General features: G+C 35.0%; 1 protein-coding gene across 1 annotated transcript in view; it reads right to left on the reverse strand.

Annotated features, from left to right (window-relative positions):
- Positions 1-12,768, reverse strand: part of LOC5574432 (GAS2-like protein pickled eggs) — a 244,148-nt gene extending 231,380 nt beyond the window's left edge. Inside the window, exon 1 of the mRNA XM_021851764.1 lies at positions 11,832-12,768. The gene's annotated coding sequence lies outside the window, so the exon portion shown is untranslated. The remainder of the gene's footprint in view (positions 1-11,831) is intronic.
- Between the last annotated feature and the right edge of the window lie 3,162 nt (positions 12,769-15,930).

Raw genomic sequence — 15,930 nt, forward strand, 5'->3', positions numbered from 1 at the left:
TGTCGGTTATTGGACAATGATTAAAAACGATTAACTGAACAGTATTTTATACAGTCAACCATCCACATCTCGATATCTCACCCTATGTCGATGAATTCTTCGGTCCTTTTATTCTGCATATAATTATCCTCTCCATGTGTCGATATCTTCGTCGATCGATGTATTGCCCATAACTGCATATTTGTCACATTCGACATTTTTGAAAATTTCGAGTTTGTACCGGGGAGAGTTATCAAATGACAAATACTTTCGATCAACTTACCGAAATCTATGAGATTGTTCTAGAAAATTAGAAAAAAATGCAAAGTTGTTTTGTCACATTGGCAATTGTAACCGCATAACAGTCACATTGAGATTATACATGAGCCTCATGATGTAGTAGCAACAAAATTTCTATCAGAATTATTTTGTGACTACTCATCCTATACGCAACATGCGTTGTACAAAATTTTAGCCTCAAATAAGCCCTTATGGATTCATATTGATTTTTTGAAATTTCATTTTCCTCCAATACTGCCATGAAATGCATACCGTTTTGATTCATATTACGGACAGCTTCAAATTCCGGACACTCTCGTTTGTATGGGAAACATTTCACACGAAATGTTTCAATTTTCGCCGTCCAAAAGTTCTCATTTTCGAGGCTCGTTTTATTAGGTTTTTTCCATAAATATCATTGCAAATTTATAATGACCAACTACCTTAGACGTCTCTTAAGTGGTTGAACGATTTCAATTGATGATTTGACTGTTCCATTAATGATTATCTTGAGCTGTCCGTAATTCGAATCAAAGCGTCCGGAATATGAGGCAAAAGTGAGGGAGCGTCCGGAATAAGAATCATGAAAAGGCCACACGTTTTGATTTATTTAAAATTATTCAAGTTGCGGACGCGTATTCTTTACCCACCATCCGAAAGTAAAGGGCTTCCGACGCTCGATAACGCTAAAAAATCATACAGAATATTTTATTTTGTACGGTCCAAGCTGGGTCATACTTCACTGAGGCCTTAAGTGTCCGTAATATGAATCAAAACGGTACTTGGTATATTATTTACTAAATGCCTACTTTTGTCGAATGTTACAAATATGCAGTTATGGGCAGTTTAGACTTGTAGTTTTTTCATTCCTGATTTTCTTTCCGTACGTCGCTATGCCCATTATCAAAGGATACTAGATCAAATTTTCGTAATTCAAAATAATATAGGTGCATAAGATGACGTCTGCTTGTTTATTTTTTGCCTATTTTCCTTTCAATTAAGCTGGTTACCATTCATTAAAAATCTGATCACTAGTGTCATTCGCAAAACACACCCAAGCCGTTCCCATAGGGGACGTTAGCCACAAGGAAGGATGTTTCAAGTAATACTGTTTAATATGGTATGCCCTCTTCAACATCTAATCCAATTTCTCTCGCCGTTCCCTTACGGTACCTATCCATCTAGTATTCATTGCTTTCTTCTCCATGCTCCCTCTTACTTCGAGCAAAATAAACCGATATGCCGATAAACAAATTCAAAATATAATTATCACGGTCGATACCTTTGTATGTATTTGATTAAGAGCATAACAAAAGGTTTATTTATATTTTATTATTCTTGTACAAGAACCGCATCACCCTGCTTGATAAAATTGTGTCGTTTTCGTTCAATCTATCATAAATTGTTTCAATAATGTAAAAATGTTGGAATTTGATCAATTATTTGATTTTTTTTTTCAAAATATTTGATTTCGTATTACAAACATTGCAAGGCTTAAGCCTTTTTTTTTAAGAAGAGTACTGATCTACAAATTGTGACTTTTAATTGTTGTGACTGCACAAAGTACTTATTAAACTGCCAAAGTCTCAATTTCAAAAAAAAAATCTTAATTTTATGCAGTTATTCTATTATTTTGCAGGATAAAACAAAAACAAAATGATTTGGTTGAACCGTTTTAAGCCATCCCAATTTTTGTAAAAATATCCACTTTTTTGCGTCGTTCGTCTCCCCTCAGCAATTTTCTGGATACGGCACTGCAAATTATATGAAATATTACATGTAGGTCTATTATTTTATTTTATAAAAATAGTTAACTGAGAGATTATTGATCTATTGAACATAATTTGTAAGCAACCTTATACAGAAAACCAAGCTGTAGTAGGATAGACGGTCACTAATTTTGTGAGATATTTCATCCTGCTGCTCCAACAGTTTACGCTGAGCATTAATGCGATACGTAAATTACTTTATTGAACCTAAGAATTCACCTCGCTCGTGCTGTGTATCACGGGCGAGGTTTACTTGGTAGTGTTGTACTTTTAGAATGGCGTGAATGGCACGTCATAAATTCTACTCTCCCTTGTCCACCTCTATGTAATTGATAGACGACCTAAAACCCTTCAAAATGCATCAAAAGTTCAACGTCATAGGCGAGAAATGCATAAATTGAGTTCTCGCTACACGCGCAAGCGCACCCCCCATCTGCTCTGCACCGTAGCTCAGCTACTAGTGCGAGGAATTTAAAAGGATCAGTCTTTATGACCACACTTTCGCTACTGCGATGGTCGTGCGGCGACCGCACTAAATCTAATTCATTCGAATGTTTGCAAACTAAACGCCGCGAAGAGAAGATAAAATGGCGCATGTTGCGAAGCGATTTCATTTTCCCTTCGCTTCGGCACGACCGACATCTGTCGTTTCCGAGCACTTCATTCACACGCGGAGGCATCAACACACGAACGGACGAACGAATAGAGTAAAAAGCCGGTAATATTTTTGATTTTTTTGCTATTTGAAGCACAATTTTCAACATGATATTGTGACGAATCTACAAGAGATACACTTTTGCTCTCAAAGACACTTTGGTAGCTAACAAGTTAATGCATATTTTGTAGAAGAACTTTTTTAACATTAATTACGATAATTTTAATAAAATTCATGAAAATACGTCAAAAAATGCTGATTTTTCCGTCACTTTTTGCAAACTTTTCGTAATTTGAGCCTTTGAATCATTTTCTACAAAAATCACGTCCAAGAAACTAAGATAGATTAGATCATAAGCTTTCGATTCATGCACAGAGATTAAATGTATGACGCATAGTTAATTAGATATGAGGTTTCAAAGATGAACAAGTTGAAAATCTTAAAATCGTGAATAACTCACTTAGCAGTGATTTGCGACCCTATGTTCCATGGGCACTTTTTCATATCTCATGGAGACCTATCGACCCTCAAATTATTAAAAACATGGAACCAAACACCCTGTATATATTTGGAGTACAGTCTATGATCAAGATGCATGCAAAATATAAGGCAATCAGCTCTGCTATGAAAATAGAACAGGGAGATTGTAATTTAAAAAAGTGAGCTGAAAATAAATTTTACACACCGAAGCCAGCATCATCATGAATCAACTGTATAATAAAATTGTGCAGGAGTGATTCCATTAAATTTCCGCTCGAATAAAAATTTAGAAATATTAGAATGTTGAATTTTTGGAACTTGTTTCAATTCATAAAAAAGAGACAAGTCAATGAATGGTTGATAAGTATGAATGCTGATATTAGAATTATAAAATGCATTCCAAGGAATTTGCATTCCAGGCACATTGCATAAAATGTCTAATGATCTCTCTATTTTTGCCACTAATAGAAATCACATTATCATCAGCAAATTGTAGTAAGTAACAACCATTAGGAATAATGGAAGCAATGTCACTTGTGAGTAAATTGTACAAAAAAGGACTTAAACAAGACCCTTGTGGAAGGCCAAAATAACTATAACGAATAGTTTTGGAACATCCATCATGGAAAAAAATTCATAATTTTGAAAGAAAACAAATTACATAAAACAATTGAAATCAAATTTGGAATTTTTAAATTGTTCACTTTATTGAACAATAAATCAATTAAAACAGAATCATATGCTCCAGAAACATCCAAGAAAGTTGAAACAACATCCTGCTTTTTATTGAAGGAAAGTTGAATTTGTGAAGCCAAAAGTGAAACACAATCACGGGTACCACGACCTCCTCTAAAACCAAATTGAGAAGATGGAAAAAAATTATTATCCTCAGCCCATAATTCAAGGCGGTTTAAAATCATTCGTTCAAACAGTTTACGAAAACATGACAACAAACTAATTGGTCTTCTACTATCTGCAAATGAAGGATCTCTACCAGGCTTCACAATACTAATAACTTTAATGGAACGCCATTCAAGAGGTACAATGTTCTGATATAAGAAAGAATTATAAATTGAAAGTAAATGAAGTTTTCCTTCATCTGGCAAATTCTTTAATACAATAAATTTAATATTATCAATTCCAGGAGCAGTATTTTTGGTAATGGATAACGCCATATTAAATTCAGCCAATGAAAAAGGATTGCAAAGTTTCGGAAAATAATTAAAAGAATTTGCCTTGAAATGTATTGGAGGAGGTACAAAATCAGGACATATTTTTGAAGAAAAATCATCTATCCATTTTTCCGAATATTCCAAAACAGTGGGAAGAGACGATTTATAATTCCTTAAATTACGAGCTACAGACCATAACTTCGATAAAGAAGTCTCTCTATCAAGATTTTCAACATTTTGTTTCCAATAATTTGTCTTTTTAAATTTTGTAATTCTTGTAAACAGTGCTTCAGCTTTACAATATAATAAATAATGATTTCTGGAACCAGATCTGCGAAATAATTTGAAAGCAACTGATTTATTCTTTAAAGAAATGGAACACTCATCATCCCACCAAAAAGAAGGAAGATTTTTCTTTACAGTACCAGACACTAATTTCCTGTTCTGTGAATTCCGTAAACAGTTATTCAATAACTTTGAAAAAGTATTATAGTTTTCAATTGGTGAATCAGAATTAACTATATTTATCAATGAATCAGATATAAGGTCAGAAAATTTCGTCCAATTGACATTTCTACAGAGATCAGGAACACATGGTTCATTTAATATATTATTGTATTTAGATGTTTGAATTTCAATTAAAATAGGCAAATGATCACTACCATTTGGATCATCCATAATTTTCCAAGAAGATTGCATTGATAAATTATTTGAACAAAGGGATAAATCAACACATGAATGATTATTGGGAGGCACAACAACCCTAGTAATCGATCCATTATTAAGAATATTTAAATTAAAATCATCAATCAAATCCATAATAAGAGAACCCCTATCATCCGTTTTGTCACTACCCCAGGCAAAATTGTGTACGTTGAAATCGCCCAATACATAAAATGGAGAAGGAATTTCATTCAAAATACATTTTATTTGAGACAACGAAAAACTTGCATTTGGAGGAATATAAAAACAAACAATAGAAAACTCACATTTTTCTTTTCTAATAGATACAGCAACGTATTCTATTTGTGATTGAAAAGATAAAACTAAATGTTTGAATTCAATATTTTCACGAACACCAATTAATACTCCTCCAAATGATGAATCCCTATCTTTCCTTATTAAGTTAAATTGTGGAATACGGAAAAATTTTGATGTTCCTAACCATGTTTCATTCAAGCAAAATACATCTACATTAAAATTTGTATTTAATGCTTTCAACCGATCAATTTTGGGAATAACACTGCGGCAATTCCATTGTAAAATGTTCAAATTATTGCAATTGTTTGAAGCCATTAGGAAGAAAATAATGAGGCAATGAGGGGAACAAATGAATTCAATTTATTCAAAAGAGTGGCCAAAAATGGTAAAACCATTTTAATGATTTTTTTCCAAAAATCACTTAATCCCAAAAAGTCAACAATTTCTTCAAGGATTCTCAAAATTGACTGACTGGAATTTTCGTTATTTTGCTCATTAGAATTAGTCTTGGACTGCTCATTAGGCTTGGATGAACAATCAGAATCAAATCTTTCAAAACCTGGAATATTTTTGTGAGGTGCAGATGCCTTAAGGGAAGGAAAATTCATATCAAAAGAAGTTGATGGTTGAGGTTCATCAGAAATATTATTTTGTTTGTTCGAAGAAACATTAACAGTTCTTCTCCTCTTATTGGGAGGTTTGTGAACAAAATTATTGAAATTATCAAATGATTCAACTCCATCATCATTGGGTAAAATTTCAAAAACATTAGCTGAAGAAATGTTATCTGAAGATTTCATTACTTCAGCATATGATAAATTGTTCTTATTTCTTTTTTTTTATTTAATTTGGATTGATGATCAATGTAAACAGCACAATCTTTCAAAGATTTGTGCTTCTGTTTTCAATAAATACAAAGGTCCGAATTTTTATTACATTCAGACGAAGAATGCGCTTCGCCACACTTAGAACATTTTTGTTTATTGGAGCAAAAACTGGAAGTGTGACCAAAAAGGAGACATTTGTCACAATGCATGAGCTTTGGGTAGTTGAATTAACAAGTCAAGTTTTTTCATCGTCCAACTTTTTTCTCCGTTTTCAGGAGGAGAAAATTTTCCGAACCATAGAAGCTGTTCGAGGTTTCGGTTTCCGTGTGTGCTGTGGCGTTTCGGATACAAGTTCCAGGAGATTCTAGCGAGCGTTTTGATGTGATCCGTTTTCTAGATTTGGAGTTCGTGACGAGCCTTTAGAAGTGATCCGTTTTCCAGATTAATCCGTTCTGGAGAAGAACTTTTGGATCTGTTGGATGCAAAATATTCAAGAGGTCGTTCAATATCAGAAGCTTTCCATTTTTTGATGTTCATTTCATGTTTCAAACTGGTTGACTTTCAAGCTTGAAATACTTTCCCGGACGTTTTTCTTTTTTTTGAGTTTATTTGGATTAAGCTGAGTATAATTTTTAATTTCTTTATTTATATAATTTTAGGGTAAGATACTTTAATAACACTATGTATGATATATTACTATATATTGGGTATTGGGGAGGGGTAGCCTAAGGGAGTTAATTGAACTGTTGACTGGATGAAAGTGCGTGGGGTCGCCAGCCTTTTGTCATGAGAAAACAGCTTTAGTGTTGTCTTCCAAAGGTCTTCAAAGATATTAACTAGCCCTGCTACAACAAACCATCAGGTAGATCATACCATCCCGGTACGATTCTGCAGCCATAGGTAATCCTTGCGCTGATGGTGGCTAAATAATCATCATCATCATCATCATCATCATGCATGAGCTTTGGGTAGTAAAGCCTCACGCGAAATTTTACATTATCAATAATTACGAAGTCTGGCAGGACTGAACCAGAAAACGTAATTTTGATGCAATTCAAATGCATATATTTGGAATCATTATATGTTTTGACAAACGAACACAATCCAGGACTCCAACAGGAGAAAGGGATTGGTTCTTAAAAAATCCTGAACCATGGTTCCTAACATCTTCGCAATCCAAAAATTCATCATAAATAATTCCGTTTATTTCGCATGCGTCACAAGGAGCATACACGCGATAGGAATTAGAAAACATTTTGTATTCCAAAAGAGAGTTGGCATCATCTCTTAATCCAAAAATTACTCTCAACTTATCGAGAGAAATTTTTTGAATTTCTTTTATCGATTTGTTATTTTATATATTTCAGAAGAAATCAATAAAACGTTAATCGGATTTTCTTTCTTACGAAAATACACTACAAATGGACCGAAAAAACTGGAAGGATAAACCTTCACACGAAAAGGTTTATTCAAAGAGGTTTCAATTGATTAAAGATCATCTGTTGACCCCCCTTCACCCTCGTGGGTTTCCATAACAGAAACTCAACGAGGGAAAATATGTGAATTTGTTAGAGAAAGTAATAAAAATAGTAAAGTGAAGAAATAAAATAAGAAATACTTATACTTATGTTGGAAGTTCAACAACAAACAAAACTCCAAAAAAAAAGACATATCTTTTCAGAAGGACATACAATTACGACGGCCGATATCAAAGTTTTGAGAAATGTTTCTTCTCCTTGGAAACTGGATGTGGAGGAGAGTCTGGAAATTTGCAAACAGGTACCTACGACGCTACTCAACAGAGACAACGACAACGGCAATACATGGCTATTCAACTTGGTACCTACTAATCGTTCCCGTGATGTACATGTACCTATGGAATGTACTTAAAACTCATAAATTTTAAGTTTATAAAAAAAATGGGTGGAGAATAACGTTTAGACCTAGTTCATACAGACTCTAGTGGAATTAAATGGTATAGTACTAAATTCGGTTTTTTCATCTACCCCCATGTATTTTAATTGAGGGGCCATAACGCAAAGTGATGTAAGTAATATTTTAATCGATTTTGAGTAAAGTTTAATTGAAATTCTACTGTTTTGAAGCTTTGCATCAGTATTTTAGGTTTTCTTTTACGTCCAACAGAAAAAGTAACATAACTCGTAGAAGATTGGCTTGTGTGCTTTGGGTTCCCATACAATTTGTATGGGACAAATAATTGCCAAAAAAACTTCAAATTGATTTTCTCAACACTAGGGACGTGTTTTTTATACCTCTTTGCGTCTTATCACCTCAATTTATGTTGAATTGTGTCAAAAAATGTACCATAATAAAACTTTTCCCGTTTAAGCAAAGTTTGTTTTTTTTGACACCTTACAATTTTTGGACGAGTTGACAAAATCGAATTTCTCGCAAAAGTAATGAAAACAATGAGTATTTGTCTCTTTTTCGCGATCAGGCATATTTCGCTGTTTAACTCACTATGGTAAAAACTATTTTAAAAAACTAATACTGATCAAGCATCTCAACGCACAATAGACCTAGCTATGTTCTTACATAAAAGAAAAGAAATAGCTTTTATTTCGCATTTGGTCCATGTGGTAAAAGAACGATCGAAATACAAAAATAAACTACAATTTTATGAACTCTCCATAGATTTTGTGAGAGCCTTTTACTTGAACAGCACTCGAACCACCATGAACTTTATAACATTTGTTTTAGATTGAGCTATAAATTTCAAAAATTTCAAAATAAAGAAACACTTGAACCCTTTTTTTTATTAGCAAGGGGCATCATTATGGGACTAACGACTTTACAACCAATTCGAAAGAAGTTATTACAATCATCATCATAATCCAACCACAATTCGTTTTTACAAAGGTAATGTCATTTCTGAAATTTCATTAGATAATACAATGAACAATATTTTAGGAACATGTTTTTTGTATTTGGACATGAGGTTCCGTGAGCAATTCCCTGGATGAGTACATGAAACAATCTTTGAAGAAAAATTTGGATAAATTTATGGATATATTAGTGAGAATGTTGACGTACTTTAAGGTTGTGCTCCATTCAAAATCCATTCATTAGAGGCTGAGATCAAGGTGAAGATGCATCGAAGCCAATCCTTGAATTTTCAAGACCACAAATCTAAAGAACCAGTATTGAAACATGCATCTTTTAACTATTTTCCGATCAAAATGAAATTTGAATGCAAGGTACACAACAAAAGAAAATTAGCGATTTTTCCCAAGCCTGCCTTGATTCTCGTTGGTGAGCGGGAATTATCTTGCAATTTAAAAAAATGTTGTTTCATATTTCATGTGTAGTATCTGTGCCTCCCTCCCATGTTCAGCGTAAAAAGAGGTTGCTATGACAGTGAATTGGTGTTTACGTCAACTTTCGAATTTCTTTAGAAAATGCACAGATTATTTGACCGTTATAGTTGAAAGATTCAAAAATGCAGCTGGGAACACAAAAACGCATTTTCTTAGCAATGATAGTGTTGGTGGTTAAGTCGACCATGCGAAAATGGGGAGTAGGGTCTAGTAATGTAACTAGTTCGTATTCTGTTTACGCGTCCAGTTTATACAGTCCATTCGTCATTCAGTTCTTCTTCTTACTGGCATTAACGTCCCCACTGAGACAGAGCCGGCTACTCAGCTTAGTGTTCTTATGAGCACTTCCACAGTTATTAACTGAGAGCTTTCTTTGCCTAAATTGCCATTTTCGCATTCGTACATCGTGTGGCAGGTACGATGATACTCTATGCCCAGAGAAGTCAAGGAAATTTCCATTACGTCATTCAGTTAAGTTCAAGTTCAATTTGTGTAGTAAAATAAACGTTTTGTAGAAGTCCACAAGAGCCGTAGTAAAGAATAGTTTATGTCTCAAAAATTACCAAAATTATGGAACAACATCACCAAAGAAACTCCAGGGAGGCGTAACCAGGGTCTATTTTCCCACTTCCCATTATGAAAAAAATATTGCAAAATAGCTTGCAGAATAGCTTCTCTTATATGAAAACAAACCATGAAAATTTCTCGCGAACTAGCCCTCAAAATTTGACAATATTTAATTTTCACCGATTAAATTGAGCAGTAAATAGTGATAGTAAATACGAGGAAGAACAAATATCATCATGACATATGAATGAATGAAATTACAAAATAACTAGCCTTTATATAGTGGTGCGTCATGAATCTCTGAAAGCATCTTTTCTTAATCCAATCTTACGCTGCCTTATAGTTGAAAAGGGTATATTCTGGCCATAATAGATAATTATTATCGCGAAATAAAAGTTTTGTGTAATGCAATTCGAGGCGAATAGAGTAAAGTGGGGCAAAAGTACAACCTTCTTCTTCTTCTATCTGGCGTTACGTCCCCACTGGGACAAAGCCTGCTTCTCAGATTAGTGTTCTTATGAGCACTTCCACAGTTATTAAAAGTACAACCTTAGTGGAATAATAAATATTTCCAGAAAAACAAAATTGAAATGATAATTGTAAAGTATTCATTTCTTTTCAACTGTCAAAGTGAAGTTATATCATATTGGCTTCAAATTTTGCTGACCAAACTTGAGTCCCAATTTTAGTTTTAACAGTTTAAAAGCTGTTTGTCTTAAATGAACTTTTGTCCTACCGGTGGGGCAAAAGTTCGGTTATTGAAACATAAAATATAGCAAGAATACCTTTTCCAAGTATTAACCATGTTGTTTACAGAAAAAATAAACACTAAATAGATTTATGAAATTTCTCAAAAAGCCATGTTTTATATATTCAAAAATAATAGTATTTCGCGAAGCTATGGTAAAACGTGAAATTTTGGTGCCCTTTTTCACACGATCAGGCATATTTTGCTTAATTTAAAGCTAATATTTAGATTTTTGAGAATTTGCAAAATTTTACGCATTTATGTTGCCTCACTTTGGCCCAAAGATGGTTTCCAAGCATTTATTCAAAAACTAATACATCTCAAAGCATTCTTCCGATAGGCCTTGAAATGCCTTTACATAAAAAATATGATTTTCTTTTACTTTGTTCCATGCAATGAAAGTTCGACCTAAAATAATAAATTTTACGTCTAGAATCAACAAAAAAACATAATTTTTCCAGATCTCGATCGATTTCTAAAGTATTTGAAGTGAATTACTTTATTGGCATTCGAACCACCAAGACATTTATACCATTTATTTTGAATTGAGCTAGAAATCCTAATAAGGAACTTCTGCCCTACTTTACTCTATACGTGAACAACAAATCTGGACAAACATTTCAAAAGGGCACATCGACATTGGTAAACAATGGCTTTGCAAGACGCTGTGGGGCTCAATTCCACTCGATCATACTCACCAATACCACTATCAGGAAGAGCTAACACTAATCTTCTTGATAGTGGTGTTAGTTTGCGTGGGCGGGCCAAAATGGGCTCAACAGCAACGTTTCCGAAAAAAAGGCTCAAGACCTCTTGAGCCCTTTTCAAATGTTTGTCCAGAAATACACATTATTTTGTTGATGTATTGACATACATGTCTTAAGTGGTCTTGGTGGTGTCTTAGTCAACCTAAATATTACTAATCTGTAATAGCCATTTTCTGACGTCATGATCCCTTTTTTACTCAGAACTGTTCAAAGTACACAATGTTCAAAAAGATAACAATTATCAATTTGTGACACATCAATAGACTTACCTTTTCCAAGATTTTTGCTGCTGTTATGTAGAGTGCCCCAGGAAGGCGTGACAGGCAGCACTTTTGTTCTTATCAGCTGTCACAGATAACTTTGCCACTAGTCCGAATGTTAGGTTACAAAAGATCAATCATTATCCACAAAACAAACCGCTCACATATGCATGTATGTGGTGAGCCACAATCTGAATAATTCTCCAGTCCAGTCAAAACCGCTAACGCTAGTGGATATCCTTCGAAGCAGATTTATGATTAAAATTCACTCTTTTGCTCTCTCGCACACCGTCATATATCAGAAGAGGCACATTATTATCAGACTGGTTTCGCTTCCCTATAGTTTTGACCGTGGTATATCGATGCTGAGGCTGTGAAGCTGGGGTGACTGTCGCTTCCTATTTAGTATTAATGGGCACGTTCGGCTGTGTCAGTATTCTAAACAGCAGAAATGTAAAATAGTAACACTGAGCAATCTTCGACAATTGAATGTGATTTCAAGTTATTACTCTTTTCCTTTTACACACAACCGTCACATAAAACTGTAGCACGAATAAAATTGATAATAAAAATACTCCACTTCGTTTCCGGTCACTGTATTACATACGTTGCATCAACATTAAGAGCACAGAAATCTTTCGGTCCTGCGCCTGTCACACTTCAAGAATCACACACACCCGTCACAGACTTCAGGAATTCAGCACCCGGTGGACCAGCCAGACGTCAAGGTCGGCTTTTCAATAGAATTTTTCCAGCGCTGCACTAGCACAACATCGAATCACAGAATGATATGAGAAAGTTTTTATTCTAAAACTTCAGCATTACAAAAACGTCCAAAGAACGATAGTCCATTTAGAACTCAGTGGAAAAGAACCTCTCAGAACTCGCGCAAACTCGAGAAAACACACATCCGACAATCGCAAAGTAAGTACAAAAACTGAACTCCAACGAAATGAAAAGTTGGTTTATGTTCCAACCTCTACAAGTCCCCTTTGAGCATTCGCTCGCGTTCTTCTCAACGGTGTCACTCTCGCGCTCTATGCACGCTTCCAGCCAATATAGAAAGAGAAGCACAAAGTGCAACACAAAAAGAACTCCGATAGAGAAAGAGTAGCACAAAGTGCAGCACAAAAGAGACTCCGATGAGAGCGCGAGAGCATGCCATGTGCTTGGTCAGGCTGTTCTTGACTGCATGCCTGCTCGCTGAATGATGCTGCGATGCAGTTGCATTGCGGCATAAGCGTGCAAACAAATCGTCAGAATGAATCATAGTTTTCAACCACATTCGCTTCGCTGGCTCGCTCGTGCCACCCCACTGTACAATGAACGGCACCAACAAGAGGGAGAGATTGACATGGCAGCCGCTCTCGTGGGTCTCCTATAGGTAGGTTCATTCATATTATCGTCGGTTGCGAGATAACGGCCTGGTTGTTTGACTCATGTTTATCTCCAGCTATTTGCAACAGACGCATGCGCTTTTGGCAAATTGTTGGCTGACCAGTGGCGCAACCAAGGGGGGGTTTTGGGGGTCAAACCCCCCCCCCCCCCCAGAGCCGAAAAATTATATGGCTTGCCAAGTACATGTTTTAAATGCAACACTACATATCATACAACTACAGAGCAGTAACTTAGTTTGATTCGTATTAACACTGGGAATGTTAGTGGTTTTCACAGTTATATTATTCTATGTTGTGTTTATTTGAATTATTGAACTCTTCAGGAAGTAATAGTAATAACAAAATCATCTGTGAATTATTACTACAATAAGCTGATAAATAACAAAATTCTCTAGCCTGTTTTGAAAACAAACTGATCAGAAGGTCGGTTCCAAAGGCACGTTCCCCACCATGCTTCCCCTCCATTCTTCCCCACCATTGCCTCAGCATTTTGCCAAATTTGGCGACCTTCAGAGAATACGAATTCTTTGATTTGAAGAAACATCTGTATTTAGCTGGCAGTGGAAGCATTTGGCACCTTTGAAAATTTCGACAATTATTAGATTTTGTTAGTGTGGATAATGAATATTTTTGTTTATTTTTTAATTAATCGTGAAAATAGGGTGTTAAAAACTTTTGGAACAATGTGACTCGGATTTGTCCATAAGAAATATGGATGCATTAGCGTCCTACTCAATATCAAATCAATCGGATTACAAAATCATCCAAAACAAAGTTTGTAAGATGTGACAATTATTTTTCCACCGCAGTTTTAGTTTTGCAATGTTGATCTACTTTCGACCTACTGCAACAATAATGTGAATGATTCCTATTGCAAATTACTGCGCTTAAAGATTGTTCTCGAAGTCATTCTCATTGTTGCAAAACTCGAAAACATAAAAACAACACAGGAGAGACATATAAGGAACAGCACGGAAAAAGAGTGGATAAATAGCATCACGATAATTTACTAAAATAATTCCTATATGCAAAAACATAAAACTTACTTAAATGCTTCAACTCGATTTTTATATCAGAAATATCTGCTCAAAAAGTATTTTAGAATTTGCAAAACCCCCCCTAGAACCAAATCCTGGTTGCGCTACTGTGGCTGACGTATAGATGAAATCATATGTTCAACCAATATTCTACCACCAAACTTAGCGGTACACACGTTTCGATAGAAGGTTATTTCTGCAGACATTCCGTCAACTTATTTCGTGCCTACAGCGTGCTTTGGATTATTGAAACTAGTTCTTCGAAGCTGGGAACGCGCATGCATGGTATTCATGCTGTTGGGTGGTTTTCAACACCTAATTTAATCTCTAACTTTTTTCCCACAAATTAAAAATGTATGGCATTTATTGAAATACCCGAAACTACCGATCTTTCAGAGAACGACTAGTAGCATGAACAAAACATTACGGAACACTGGTTTCCAAATAAATTAAAAATACATCATTATACAACAATTATACAAATAGTGGTTTTGAATTCGTCACCTCCCATAAGAAATCAATGTAGGTGGCTAATTGAGGACTAGAAAAATATGGCTTATACTGGTGCAAATGATCCAGAATTTGCCATCAAAATTTACAATACAAAACAAATGTGACCAGTTGAAAGCTTGCATTAAAACCATTCACAGTATTCAGAAGTCTAACCTTTGGTTCTGTTTGAAGGTCATTTGAAACATTGAAACATTTTAACCAGTTCCTGGGGCATCATTCGGGGACCTAAACTTGATCAGCTCAAACCATAGCATGCGACATATTAATCTTCAAGATTGTCCACCAAAAGTGTAATACAATGCATATTGAATAATTGTATGCAACTCGGGGTCATTAAAAAGAACTTCCAATATATCCTGGAGCTGATTCTGAGACTCCAGAAAAGGACGTCAACTCGATGAATATAACCCATATCATGCGATATCTCAATTTTTAAGATTTTTTATAGGTAGTATTATATTATGTATATTGAATAATTGTATGCAACATAGGGTAATTTACAAGTACCTCCGGGATGTTCTGATGTTGATTCCGGGACCCAGGTAAAGGACACCTATCCGATGATTGCATACTCTATCATGCGCCACAACTATCTTCAAGGTTTTTCACTGGAAGCATACACGATGCATACTGAAAAATTTCGTGCAACATACTGTCATTTACAAGTATATAGGAGCTAATCCCTAGACCCTGGAGACGGACATCAATTCAATGAATTCAAACCATATCATGCGAAACATAAATCTTCAAGATTTTTCACCAGTAGTATAAAATGATGCATATTGAGAAATTGTTAGAACTCTGGAAAAGGACGCCAATCCTATGATTGCAAATAATATCATACTGACGTGTCATAAAGATTGATGTGTCGCATAAAATGGTTTTCGATCATTGAATTGATGTCTTTCTCCAGCATCCATCAATTGACTCCACAACATCCCGGAAGTATTTGTAAATGAACCTATGTTGCATGATATGGTTTGTGCTGATCAGGTTTTGGTTTTGGATGCAGAGAATCCGGAATCGGTCATAATGAGCTTAAAGAACCGTCCGTCTAATAGATTACCTGCTTTGCTCTTATCCACAGTTGATCAGCAGAAGTTTTCTCATTTGATTTTGTATTGAGAAAGGCATCTAACTTCAAATGCCTTGTGAATGAAA

This window comes from Aedes aegypti, chromosome 3, assembly GCF_002204515.2.
Source record: "Aedes aegypti strain LVP_AGWG chromosome 3, AaegL5.0 Primary Assembly, whole genome shotgun sequence".
Taxonomy (NCBI): Eukaryota; Metazoa; Arthropoda; class Insecta; order Diptera; family Culicidae; genus Aedes; species Aedes aegypti.